Source organism: Dermacentor albipictus, chromosome 3 (assembly GCF_038994185.2).
Source record: "Dermacentor albipictus isolate Rhodes 1998 colony chromosome 3, USDA_Dalb.pri_finalv2, whole genome shotgun sequence".
Lineage (NCBI taxonomy): Eukaryota > Metazoa > Arthropoda > Arachnida > Ixodida > Ixodidae > Dermacentor > Dermacentor albipictus.
This window is the reverse complement of record NC_091823.1, coordinates 111,085,928-111,100,568: the sequence shown is the minus strand read 5'-3', so window position 1 is coordinate 111,100,568 and position 14,641 is coordinate 111,085,928.

Below are 14,641 nucleotides of genomic sequence, written 5' to 3'. Positions count from 1 at the left end.
CAGGGGTGTCGATCCACGTGACTCGTAGTGTGCTCACAGAAAGGGCAAGGGTTCAGCGTTTGTCCCTTCGCTTTTCTCACTCCTGCCTTGTTGACCTTCTCGCTGGGCACTAAAGAGAAAAATGATTTTAGCTGTATTAGTAAGCTACTGTTTACTGAATAGGGAAACTCAGTGCTGAAGAATCCCGCAAGATGGAGGAAGCGCCATGAACGGGAAAATCGTTATCCACCCGTACGTAGCATGAAGCTACAAGGGAAACCACTATTACTACTACTTTCTATTACGCTAAAAAGAAATTCCTAGCGTAAAAAGAGGCTTGATAAGCTAGAAAAGGCGCAAGAACGAGAGATTGGTTACAACAGCGCCTTGATAGTTCTCCCACCACTGCAGTTCGGCGTGACGTCACAGATAACGACGGCTTCTGCTCGGGTCTGTTCAATTTGTTTATAGGTTAAAGATTGACTGCACCGCAGTTTAATCAGCACTACTTAATTCACCATATCTGCAGCTGCTTGTGCAGGACAGCGGCAGTGACCGCAGGACAAGGCGAACCAAATAGCACCAGTCTGACTGCGCTCATGGAAATGCTAAATGAGGTTAAATATCTTCCAGAACTAATAGTCGAGCACAGCCGCGTGCAAGCAGTGCTCGCGCTGCAAACACGTGAACTGGCTTATTGAACCAAAAGGTACGCCGCAAAGCAATTTACGTCCTTATTTACCTTTATGGGAGTAAATTATTTTACAGTGCAGTGCGAGTGAGTGAGCGCATCTCTCGTAACCAAAATAATAAACTACGACGTAACTCCCAGCATACATATACGGCCGGCTCTTGGGTATCTAAGCACGCAGAACTTTGAGGATAGACCGCATCATATTCATTTTCAGAGGGGCAACGACTCAGTTCTGCCATGGCATCACCATACTCATTACATTCAAATGGCAAAATCACGGAGCAATTCCGAATAAGTGCTTAAAAAGCAAAACCACTATTGTAAGCACACTTTCAGATGCCGGTCGCACTTTCGGTTAAAAAAAATAAGAATAAAAAAGCGAACTGTTGCAGATATATATTGCATGGAGTCGCGGCCTAGTCGGCAACCATAAAAGGACGTACAAATAAGGCACGGAATAATGAGTCTTTCCTTTAATCAACCAAGAAAAAAAATCGCGATATTGCGAAATCAGACAAAAAACAAAGTAAGAGTTGTGGTGAAGTTGTCATGCTAAAGATGCGGGTCCCTACAGTAAACGTTTCTTATAAAAAAAAACCATCGTGTAAGGAAATTGACTTCCTTATAAGCAGTATTTCGTTATAAGTGGAGATCCCACAATAGAGCCACAGTAGTGCGGTAAGTGCACTCCAACAGCGCGGGAACTCGCAAGAAAGGATGAAGCTGAAGCAAAGCCGCGTTCCGAATTGGCGGCACGACAGTGTCAAAATTCCGCGGACATCCTTAAAGGGACACTAAAGGTTACTATTAAATCAACGTGGACTGTTGAAATACCATCACAGAAACCTCGAAACGCTTGTTTCGTGGCAAGGAGAGACTTATTTTAAGAGAAAATGCGTTCTGAAGCGTCCGCGTACCTCTAGCGCAGTTCAAATCGCCCGCCCTCCGATCGAGGAGAACTGACATCATGGTCTCATAGTGACGCTGCGCCATCGGTGAGTAGAACGGCGTCCGCAGACGGCGCTACGGCTTTTCTGCGCAAAACGCGAACGCGCGGCCAGAAACAGAGCCAAGACAGAGCCGACAGCAGAGCGAAAGCGGGAGTATGGTGGCTAGCGGAAGGAGAAACTAATTACGTCCCACATTACGTCCCACGATAGGCTGCGGCGAGCTCGCAGCATGGTCGGCGTGGTCTGTGAGAAGTGACGAGCCTTTCCGCACTCGCAACAGGGCATAAAAAAGTGCGAATCGACGCAAAACTCGGCCTAGAAACGTGCTTCGCCACAGCCGACCCAGATGTCGTTTCCCGCACCGCCACCAGGCACCGCTACTATACCTCAAGCTCCAGCGCAAGACGCCCATAAGCTGGTACTTCATTCTATGACGCAAACTTCGACGCTCGTCGCAATGGACCCTGACACCGACAGATTGGCTCGCGATGGTGGGCTCAACTTCAGCGATTTGAGCACCGACGAGCGCGACCTGCTGCTGAGGGCTCGCATTGCCGGCGTCGTTGCGTACTACGACGGCGGCCTCGACACCGGCTCTCCGGAGCGGGAAAGCAACGAGGGCTTCCCACGACATCACATGGACGTGGCATTCTCGCTGCTTGTTCCAAATGAAAGTTTCGCGAGCCAGCAGAACCCTCACAGCACGACGCGATAACGAAAGTACTGAAACTCCAAAGCGTGCGCGGCGCAGAGTCGTGCGCGCAGAGTCGAGCGAAAACGAAACCTTTCGACCACCCGTACTATGTACTGGGTAACGTCAAAATCTTAGTTTTTGTTAGAATCGTGTAGACGTAGACAAGTAGCATTTTCTTCCGTCTTATAATCGAATGAAATGATATTTTTAATACGAGTAGTTGAGTATTAGTAACATAAATTACGGGGAGACCTTTCGTCATCGGTTTAGTACCGGAATGTCGCTGGGGGGTCTCAAATCGTGTCATGCATTTACCTCAATTTCTCGGTTACTAAAGCTCTGTTCGCGATTATATTGACGCCTTAGACGTTCTAGAACATTGCTCTACCACTTTAACTTGACTTTCTGGTAACCTTTAGTGTCCCTTTAAGCAGCTGCCTCGTCTGCCAATTATCGCTGCGTGACACAGTCAGTCAGTCTTCAGGAGCTGCCACAACAAGGCCAAGGAGCCTTCGCAGCGCCTTTGCCTCGCCAGATCGATAGGAAGAAGAGCAAACTAACAGCTTCGCACCCTTTCTGTTAAGCGAAGCCGGGCACCACTCCACTGCGAATAACCCTGTGTACGTGCAGCCGAAACCGTGAAAAGCTTGGAATAAAGCAAGTATTTCGAATAAAATGACATTGTTTTATAGGTGGCTTAAAAGCAAACCACAAGGAACAAGTTACAGACTAATTTTCGACGTCAGCCGGCGTCGTCAAGAACAATGCGACGCTGGCAACGAGTCTAGTCCATGTTGAAAGTCACTGGAAAGTACCGCAACCTTCGGAGCGCGCGGAGTCGACACTGTGCTGTTGTTGCCAGATCTGGACTTAACGCGTACCTCCGCCGGCAGTAGTTCAGTTCTGTGGTTTTGCGCTTACCGCGGTTTGTATTATTGCAAATCGACGCATTTCTTCGGCCGGCCTTTACATAAGGGATGGGATGCTGTATCGGTGATGCACGTTACAAAGTTGTACATGTTCTGTAGGATGGTAAATTAGCCGCCAGAAAAATACGAAGCGGGACGGCCGATGGGACGGCCGCTCGACCTCTTGCGTCATCCTACTCGCCACCCTTTCCATTACTCCCCATAGGTTATGGGTTCATTGAGAAACTGCAACAGGTAGGTGCTGAATTGCTATACATTGCGCCTAAACAAGAAGAATTGTTATTGTTTGATGCATTTATACGTTGCCGGTTGACGTGGATATCGCGCTCATCCATAAATTGACCTCTAAAGATCGCATTGTGTAGCGTCCAACTGCACAGATTTTTTTCGCTCCAGTAGCAGCATGTGAAACAAGCAGCCCGTACTCATTGTTTACTCGTATTGGCCACAAGAAAATCCGCTACTTGAGCTGGCAACATTGCCTAAATAAACAAAGATGGCTACGACATCCAGGTTGACAGCAGCTCTTTCGCTTGGTGTTATAGTTCGGCTTTTTTTTTATATTTGGCATCGAATCGAGGTGTTTCGTGGAAGCCGAAAGTGTCATTGCTGCCGATCACCTTTTACTGCGATAACAATTATGTGGACACTCCGGGCACATTTCTTGTCGTCGCCCTGATGTTCGGTATAAAGTCAAGGGCGATGCCATTATCGCCACGCGTCGTATGCTATAATATGTGCGAGTGAAAGCAAGCGAGGGAAGTGCGAAGGAGGAAAGCGGAGAGCAAGCGCTCCGTCTTCCGTCGCGCGGAAGGCTTTGGGGGAACGGAAGGGAGGGGGTCGGCGTTGTGATCCGGCAGCAACAGCGTATTTTGCGAACGGCCGCAAGGGGGACTTACGATCGCGGCTCAATTGAGGCTCAATTAAAACCCCTTAAACTTCGTAAAGTAGCGACACTCTCCTCCGCCTTCACTCCTCGTTTCTCCTCTATCTCACGCTCCCTCTTCGACCGTGGCGCGAGCGTAACAGACGACCTTTCGCAGAGTGAATGCACGCATAGCAAGGCTGTGTGTTTTAAGCGTTCTCGTTGGCTTTCCAGTACCGAGTAACTTCGTGTACAGCATAGAATTTCTATACGGACGGTTATGCAAATTCCGTGGCGGCAGCTTTTTTTCCTGTTCTGATATTAAGTATCTGAACGAGCGCTAACGCTGTGCCATGATGACTCCGAATGTATCGTGCGCGCTACAGTTAGGTACGCAACATTTGTCAAGCGCGTGTCGCAATATTTTGTTGCGAATAGTTGTAAATAACACGTTTAAGATCGAATGCCAATATCCTGACCTCCAGTAAGCCCTCAGTAGCCTAAATAATCCGCGCCGTCCTTACCATGTGAATTCGCGGCGCTTATCAGCTATGACGTACAAAGGCTGACAGGGAGAACGAACATGGCTGCTCTGAAGGTTCAGAAGAGTATTACAAGCTACAGTGCCGCCAACGTGCGTGCTTGACAATCTTGCCAATTTTTTCGGGCTGTCATGCGCCGCCGACCAAAATAACCCTCGGCGCCGGAAATCATGCTCGATTTTGTCTAAAATATCCTTTTCATGCTCGAAAAGGCATTTTAAAGCGAACATTGCGAAATCAGGCTGGATTTTACGGCAACGCCCATGCACCGAGAGTCACATATCGTAACGCAAGGAGCTCCATCCGAGCACGACGTTTCAAAAGCCTTTGGGTGGCGAGTGGGCTCGTCGCGGCATCTTGCGGAGGCCGCGGAATCTAGGGAGTGCTTGGATTTCAATTCTGAAACTTTATGGGTATAAAGTTCTCATAAACTTTTGATGCGAAAGGTGCACTGACATTTCCAACCTCGTGCCTTAGATTCTCAATGCCGAAACCACGTGGGTTTAATGTTGTTAAAAACATGTGATGCCAAAAGTGCATCGAATTTTCTAGACATACATCGCACCATACTACGAGAGAAGCCAAATCAACACACTATCATACAAGTTGACAAAGCACGCAGCGAGGTCCGAAGAGACGAAGCGTTGTGGTGGTTCATTTGTGCCGTCAGGTCACAGAAAAGAATATCCACCTTTTTTTGTCCTGTGCTAAAGCATCCATGTCAAGACACTAAAGCCAGCAAAGGTAACTACCTTCTTATTTATTTTTCTACTTGGCCTTCTATTCGCAAGGGCAGATTGAGCCTCTTTTTTTTTTTTTTTTTGTTCTCGCTACTTGCGGGCTGCCGAACCAGCCAGAGCGCATGCGTTTTTCTCGGGCTGCATCGACTACTGCGCGGTGTACTTCGATGCGCGTTCGTTTTTCTCTGGCCGAGTGGATTTTCGCCTGTCGGAGTTTTGGACGCTTTCTTGCTAGCAGACGGGAAAAATAAACAATGCATGGTCGCTCGCCGCCATCACGACGGGGACTCGACGGATTGCAACGCGTTCACTTGAGCGCAACCTCTCCGGAAAATTTCGTCTCGCCGGTGTAGGATACAGAGCAGTATGCGTATAGTTCTCTGTGGGCCTTGTGTCTCACGTTTTCTTCGATATTCCTTCGGTAGCCACACTAGGTGCCCAAAGTAGGTATTCGATTGTAGCCAGCATGTTTTCTTTGCGTTATTTCATTTCGGCGCCCGCCGCGCCACAAAAAAAAAAAATAGAAGACTGCCGCGGCGTAGCGAATTGTCGCATGGTGAAAGTTCGAGTTTATTACTTCTTTTGCGGAAGGTTATGGGCCACGGGACGCTTCAGTTGCCGAATACTCTTATTATATTATCGCGAAAGCAGTTATATGGACACTCCAGGCCAGTGGCGTAGCAACAGGGGGGGCCGGGGGGCCGGGGGCCCCGGGTGCAAGGGGCCACTTGGTGCGGGGGGGGTGTCATATACGCCTGAAGACACCCCTCTTTCCGCCGGTTTGACTGGGCGCAAATTGCAAAGAATGCTCCAGTATCCAGTACCCCGAGCTCATGCACCCGATACGTTGCGCAACAGAATTGTCAACTGCAGCTTTATCAACACCCCACGAAATAATTGCACGAATGTGCGGGCTAAAAAATTTAATTCGTGAAATGGTCGCTAAACTACTCACCTTAGCGGCATGTTTCATGTGGGGTGCGCTCGTGCTGTGCGTTCATGTTGGGAGCAGGAGTCGCTAAACATACAGTGAGGCGTTGTAAGGCGTTGGGGCTCTTGGGTCCCTCTTCCGTTCAGAACGCGCAGCGAAGACGAACAAAGACATCAGCATGAGGGCGTTTACGGCGAAGCGTTCGTTGAGAGCGACGTTGCATAAGTGGGGCCGTCAAAAGTAGTGAATGGGATTCTCTGGATCGTCTTCAGACTCGGTTCGGCCGAAGAGTTTGGCGGCGTATGACTCGACAGGCTGTATAGTAGCGGGCCCACCGCGATGTCCGGCTCGCTTTTACTTCGCCTCTCCCGCTCGCTCCGAGAAGCCACTGCGAAACCTGCCGTTATGTTTCACGCTTTCCTTCCTACCCTCGAAAGTTTCAGAAAACTGTTGTTTTTGTGTGACTTCATGTCACAAGTACAGTGTCTGTATCAGCTGCACAGAATTTTATAAAGAAAAGGTGAATTTTGTAAGGGTATTTCCCGATCGAGATTCTATGAAGTTATGTCTTTTTGTGATTACTAGGAACTCGGTAGCGCGAAATATATGGCAGATAAGTAATAACCACATCCTTAATAATCCTGTAGTTAGTACTTATAGAGAAAACACTTCAATTCGAGACTTGAGGACTCAAAGTCATATTATTAACTCAACAAAAACTTCTTTAAAAAAATCGTTTTGGGTGCTACAACCTACACTACTTTGGCACTGCGGGCGGCGCCCAGTATATGGCAGCAGTGAAAGAAATATGAAATAGTGGACCAGTGAGGATGATCCCTTAATCCTCTCCATTGCGGCTGCAGACCAACAGTAGTGCAAGCTTTCGCTGGCATGGGCTTCACCGCGGCCTTTTCTTTCTTTTTATTTATGGTGATGCCAAGAATCGACGCGAACCGTGCTCTATTCTGTTCTCAATCTTGCGGTGGTACCGCAGCTAGGATAATCACGTTTGTCCGTATAGCAGCAGCTGAAAACAAGGCTTTAATGATCAGAATGAAGAGAACTCGTAATTTTCATAGCATTGGCGCCCGCGCAGTGGGGAGGCAGGTAGCGTTTTCTAATAGGACGGGGAGATCAGCCTCACTGACAAACAATTTAATTTTCGTTTTCGTTCAGGGCTGCCCACAGACAAAATACTGCGTGCCATAGTACCTACCACGATTTTTCTGAAGTTGTTGTTGGGCAAGATATGAATGTCGGGCTTCAATTTTGCAAATGCGATATTGCCGCTAAAATTGGTAATTAAAACTTTATTATAAAGATATTTTCGTTACTTGTGACGTGAGTCATATTTTCCACGATGCCGCATTTGTATTGGCTGCCAAGCCTTATAGTCTGGCAGAAGATGTGCACATGGACTTATCACACGTTATCAGCGAAGCACCCTGTGTTATTTGGCGCAGGAAAAACACCGTGTATATTTGCTACATTCGCGATCTCTGGGAAAGAAACCGAAGGAGAGGGGGACCCGGGGAAGGTGCGTGGTATCCAAGGCGACTGTACTGGGACTGAAACCCGGAAATTGTCGATATCCTCGCCTTCCTCGACTACATCAGCGCGCGGGGGGGGGGGGGGAGGGGTGACAGAAGACTTATGGGCCCCGGGTGCCAGGCGACCTAGCTACGCCACTGCTCCAGGCGCATTCCTGCCGTCGCCGTCACCTTCATGTTCCGTATAAAGTCCAGGGGCGGACCGCGCGCCGCATGCTGTATGTGCGAGTGAAAGCGTAAGGAATGGAGAGGGGGGGGGGGGGGGCATGGGTGAGCCGACGATGGTGGCTCACTCTTGTGTGCGCAAGGGAGAAAAGCGGGTAGGAAGCGCGCCGCCTTTCATCGCGCGCCATGCATCGGGGGAGCGAATGGAGAGGGGGGGGGGGGCTGTGATCTGTGAATCTGTGGTTGCGCAACATGTTTGTTTGCCTTGTTTGACGCATCATATATAGTGACTTTATTTATATACGTAGATGTATTGCTTATACGTATATTTAATTATCTTGTTGCGAAGCTTTGTGTATACGTGCAGTGAACTTTCTTTCCAGTGACACGTTTTTGCCCTTTATCAAGCTGTATCTTCGCATTTGTATGTTCCATTGTATCTTCGCATTTCTAAGGTACGAAGGCGAGTCAAAGGAAAGTGAGCCAACCCACCCTGTGCAATAATGGTTCGGTTCATTATCTGCGAGGCATGCACGTGGCACAGAGGCATCTCTTATTTACAAAAGGGACACGCAGGTGTGAGGATCAAGGTTCTTTAATGCTCGCATACACAGGGTTGAACATGGTTGTGTGACATAATGGAAACTCCAAAAGTTGAACAGCGTGATGTCGTGAGGTTTTTGAGAGATGAAGATGTTTCCCAAAAAAGAAATTATTCGCCGTATGGCTGCCGTGTACGTTGAACAGTGCATTTCATTGGCCACTGTGAAGCGTTGGAGCAAACTGTTCGAAGAAGGACGTGAAAGTTGCAGAGACGATCCAAGATCGGGCCAAAGCCACCGAGCAATCACCGCCAACACAATTCTAAAGGTTGGTGAGCTGATTAGACAAGAAGGGGGGATAAACATCGATGAACTGGCAGAGCATGTGAACATCAGTCACGGTTCGGTTCACACCATAATTCATGAACATCTCAGTTATCGGCTCTTGTGTGCGCAATGGATGCCCAAGATTTTGAACAACCACCAAAAGACTCAGAGGTTCGGCGTTGTCATGACTCATCTAATGCGCTATGACTATGAGGATGGCGACTTCTTGTTTGTAGTTGTGACCGGGGACGAATCATGGTGCCACTACTACGAGCCTGAAACACGACGGCAAAGCTTACAGTGGAAACATTAGAATTCACCCCCCACCCCTCAAAAGAAAGCAAAGGCCATCATATCCGCCGGAAAATGCTGACTTTTTTTAGAGATCGTCAGGGGCCATTACTGATCGAATTGGCTAAACCTGGAAATACTATCAATAGTTTCCGATATTGCGAAACGCCGGATCAGCTACGTGTCGCAATCAAGAACAGCCGACGTGGAAAATTGGCGAATGGGGTCTTCTTGCTCCACGACAATGCCCGTCCCCACAAGCTTATGTGGTTAATACAGAACTGGCAAAGTTCGAGTGGGAAACGCTGCAACATATCCGCCATATAGCCCAGACCTGTCGTCTTGCGACTTCCACATTTTGGAGCATTTGAATAAACAACTCAAGGGAACCACATTCATATCGGACGATGACATAAAAGAGTCAGTTACAGACTTTTTGAAGCAGCAACCCAAGTAGTTTTATCAGACGGGAATCACGCGACTCGCTATTCAGTGGGACAAATGTCTAAATGCTCATGGAGACTATTATTAAATAAAGTACCCCGTTTGTCATATATTCGCATTGGCTCACTTTCATTTGTCTCGCCCTAGTATATGTTGGCGAACTCCTGCAGCCTATATGGACTCTCTGTTGCGACTATAATTTCGGTGCAATTACTCACAATACACGACCGGTGACAGCTGTTGCTGCGCAATACATTGTAACAAAGGACAACGCCATTGATATTCTTCCCTGGTCGTTGCATATGTACAAAAATGTAAACAAGGTTCTTGAATGACGTAGAAAGAGAGAGATGCAAATGAGAGAAAGGCAGGGAGGTTAACAGTTTCATTAAAATATTTGTCCTCAACTTGTTCATCTCATGGCCTTTACATTTTTAATATCAGTGGTATTCACTGCTTTGCTGGTTTCAATCTGATATAGTTCTAAAGTTCGTGTGATACTTTCTTTACTTATTAAATAGACAGAAAACATGGAAGCATTGATATCAGGTATTTCGGGCCCAATTTTTGAGACATACCAGTATATTCTTTTATGAAAGAATATATATTTTATTTGTCTTGACAGGGGGCAGTGTTCAAGAATTCGTTTGCAGCATCTTTGGCAATGGAAATGCAGTTATTATCAATGCATTTGATCCCTCGACAAATTCTATAAGAAGGCCGAGCTGCAACGTAAGCCCCCTCTCCCTCTCCAAACTTAATTTCTGGCTCCGCCACTGGTGACTATGTGCCTGGTGACTAAAAAGTCTATGTTGCACGCAAACAAAAGTTTGAAGAATTAACCAGGAATAAGACGTCCACGGGCACAAACAGAAGTTTCAAGGGCAGTCGACAAAAGGAAATGATCGCGAACATAAAGAATGGTATACAATACACAAATCTCACTAAAAAGTCCACTTCCGTTAATTCTACACTTGCGGGACCAACAAAATTGATCGAATTATCCGACGGGTCCAATTATACAATATGCATAAAAACGCCTGAACACATCGCGGATTCACTGGCGGTATGGTATTATCTCCAGTCTCCCAAATGAAACGCGCGCCCATTTTCTATGCATCCAAAGCAGAAAACGAACTTATAAACAGCATTAAAGGGGCCCTGAAACACCCCTCGGGTTCGGTGAAATAACATAGTCCGCGGGTGGCATATACTGCTGTGAACATCTCAGCCAAGTTATGCTGTCGTACGCGGAGCGTGGAGCTCGCAAGCAGATCGCGAAGTCATCTTTCTCTCAACTCTTTTCAACAGAATGCCCTGTCCTCACTCTCTTTTGGGACGCTTTATTTCGTCATTGCCTTAGACGGCTGCTATTGGCCGATAGCTGACAACATGCTGCGGTCGGCTACATGGCGTAGATACCGCGGCCGCCGCAGGGTGCCGCTACGAGTCCACTGGCTATGCGCACTGCGGCTCGCTGAGGACAACCGCGTTTGGCTTGTGCGCCGTAGGCGCCAAAGGCGGAAGTCGTGGCGTCTACGTTAACATCCAAAATGAAATTTGAACTGCGCGCCGCGGTGACCTTTAGAAGGCGGAGCGTTGTGGGCACGCCATACTGCGCCGTAGCCTTCGCAGTACTAGGCATTGAAGGAACGGGAGCACGGAAACGGCCGTGTTTGATTGCCAATAACTACGCTTCTGCCGAACGCATTGAAGTACTTTTTGCGGCAAAGTGTTTCTGAAATGGCAGTGACTACAGTGACGGGGCCCGGTACTTTAACATCCACACTACGGTGACGGGGCCCGTCGCTTTAACAACAACACTACACCGACGGGGCCGTCACTATAAAGATGTCGGTATTGGGGGCGAGGACCATAGAGTTTCCTACAAAATTCTTGTAGCAAACTCTATGGCGAGGACGATTTACGGAGTCGCCATCTGTTGGAAGCGCCTCACATGCGTCGGCGTTAAATAAAGGCTAAATAAACATACTACGCGGCAGCCCTCCTGAACAATGTTGCAAGTACTCTCGAAATGGCAGTATTTTACCTTTAAAATAATCATGTTGGACAAACAGAAAGCACAGAATTGTTTACAAACGCTATCTCTTTGCCTACTACGTGCAGTAAGCTGGGACACTGCAAGCGGTCGCCGCAATCGATTCCACCGAACCGGTTTGCGTGAAACGTAAGCAATCGCTGAGAAAACTATGTGAAATATGTTCTTATAGTGGGATGGCTGTCTGTGTAACTAAATATAGCATAACAGAATGAAGCTGCAATGCAGCGATCGCACGTGCGGGTTCGCGGTGACCGACTTCGCGTCTGCATGCATGTCGATCGCTTTCGCTCCGAGCACGTTTTCGCACCATGCCGTGAGCTTTATGCCGCAGCATATGAACATTTGACAGTACGCAAGCAACCATTGTTGCATGGACACTATCGGAGCTGTTCAAAAATAATTTCGTTATAGCTAGGGTCTTCGACTCCTACAGCGACTTGAGATATGTTCCGTCGCGATGATTCAGTCTTAATTTTCTTTTTCTTTTCTTCTAAAGTCTTGGAAGCTTCAATATCATTATTTCTCAAATTTCATCGAACTGCATGTTTATCGGTCTTCTAAGCGAGCAATTACCCGCGAGCAATTACCCGCTGCTTCTTTTTCTTAATTCAGTAGAATATTCATTGTCTGGTGCTACACAAGCAGAAACATGTGCCGTGCCTTTTTTAATGTGTTTTTACCGTTCCCCTTCCATTAGAGTGAACTTTCTTTCTTTATTATAATCATCATAGGTGTTACAGTGCATACGCAAAAGATTGCACATTCATGGACAAGTACCCATTGCGGTCGTTCGATCCGTATGTGTGCAATCAATGTATTCCATTACTGCACGGAAGTTGCTGACATCGTGAAATTCACGTGGTGTTGTGGACAGTACTGGAATAAAATACCACGGTCCGTGAAGTGCTTGGCATCCCCATAGGCGCCAGCACCGAGAAGCTCATGCAGCTGGGGGTCCACAACACCTTCGATGAGCTTGGGTCACAGAAGTTAGTCCAGGTTGTCAGGCTCGCTTCCTCGAGCTCCTGCGGGGAGGCGGATCCTGGAGGCGCTGGACTTTAACCCGTCAGGGAAAGGCGGTGCGTGCTCGACGCGTGGTCGCGGGAGGCCGTCACGGTCTCGCCGTTCCCGCGCAACGTGCACGCGCAACGCAATGTAGGCACACGCCGGGCCCGAGCGGCCGCACTCCTCGGATCCGTCGCCGACGATCTACGATCGGTCGCGTTCGTCGACGTTGCCCATTACGGTTCGTCCGACCGGTTTGCGGCGGCCGTGGTGGATCACAGCTAGGGCAACCTAACGCCGCGTCCGTGCGGGGCAGGTGTCCGGATTGCGGAGATCCATTCTGCACTTTAGAACACATGCTCTGGCGGTGTCCCTCGTTACGGGACCACGGTCATCTCACCACGGAAGAAGAGTGGGAGGAGGCGGTCAGGCACGGCCTGCCCGTCCCAACGTCGGAACGGCTCGCGGCGGCCCCCTACCTCTTAAGGGGGTTTCGGAGTCGCTCCTTAGGACCTTAATAAAGTTCACTGCCTGCCGTGAAGTGCTCGAAGTTGTTTGCATAGAATGTTTGAAAGAAGTGCGGCCATTGGCGTCGCTACAGTGTTGACGTAAAGTGCCGGTCCTGTCTGTGGTTAAAGGAGTACTGACACAAAAAAAATCCATGTGGTTTTTTCTGCTTTAATAAGTAGTTAATGACCCAGTAATCACGGCACGAGACCTCATTTACTTCAGAGCGCGACAGGTAATTATCTGCAGTCTTTTTTGTAGCGACCAGTCCAAGTTTCGGTTTCAGAGAGCAACGAAATGGTCCACCGGGAGTGTAAACAAAGTGGTCACGTGTTCGCAAAAAGCCATGACGTATGCTCTGCCGCGCAGCCAGCGTGCGGCGCGCCGGCACGCGAGCTTCGTGTTGCTAGTCGTCTGCTACGCCTGCACGTGGTTTGCCATGTCCTCGCCATCATCGTCGTCGTCGTCCTCGTTTTCGTCGTCCAGCGGCGACGATTTCCTGCATGTGGGAGTCGCCGCCGTATTAGACGTGGCCAATCACTTTCAATTTGACCCACTGGAGAGCAGCGACTCGGATATTGCGGGCGGCCGGCGACGGCGAGCACGTGTAAAGAGCACGTGTAAAGCCGCATGGCAGCCAACGAAAATTCGTGACGTAGCCACATGACGTAGCGTTTTCTTGGCTATTTACAGACCCGGGTGATGTCAATGTCGCGAGTTGCTCTGTTTTACGGTTGGCTGTGCGCACGTACTTTAAAATTGATTTTAAATATGTTCTAAGCGATATTCGCCGCTGATATTTTACACGCGATGTGTGTGTGACCCACTAAATCGATCTCACAAGTTATCTCGACTTCAAATTTTTGTGTCAGTACGGGCCCCGTCACTGCAGGGCTGAGGTTAAAGCGCCGGGCCCCGTCACTGTAGTGAATATGTTAAAGTGCCGGGCCCCGTCACTGTAGTGCATATGTTAAAGTACCGGGCCCCGTCACTGTAGTACAGATGTTAAAGTGCCGGGCCCCGTCACTGTAGTCACTACCTTCTGAAATAGCCTATTTTCACTTCAGATGCCATTCTTCACTATCTTGGCGGCCGGTTTCGTAAAGTCAGCTTCGCCTCACGATGTTTAGCTTTGCTGCGGTAATTTAGTGTCATGCGGTAGAGCATAACGCCGAGAAGGCAGTTTTGGTTTTCTATGTGATTGCACCGTACAGGCAATTCCCGGCCCATTTCTTTCTTTATTTAAAGAAGAGATCAGGTGTTAGAATCGGGTAAATAATGTAATGAGACATTATATGAGCTACGGTTACTGCTTGAAAATTGTCCTAGGCCACGATTTCATAACAGGAAAAAATTTGAGGACGCTTAAGCTTCGCCTTCAAGAGTGGAACGCGACAGCGTTCCCGTCGACCCGCTAAGGGGTG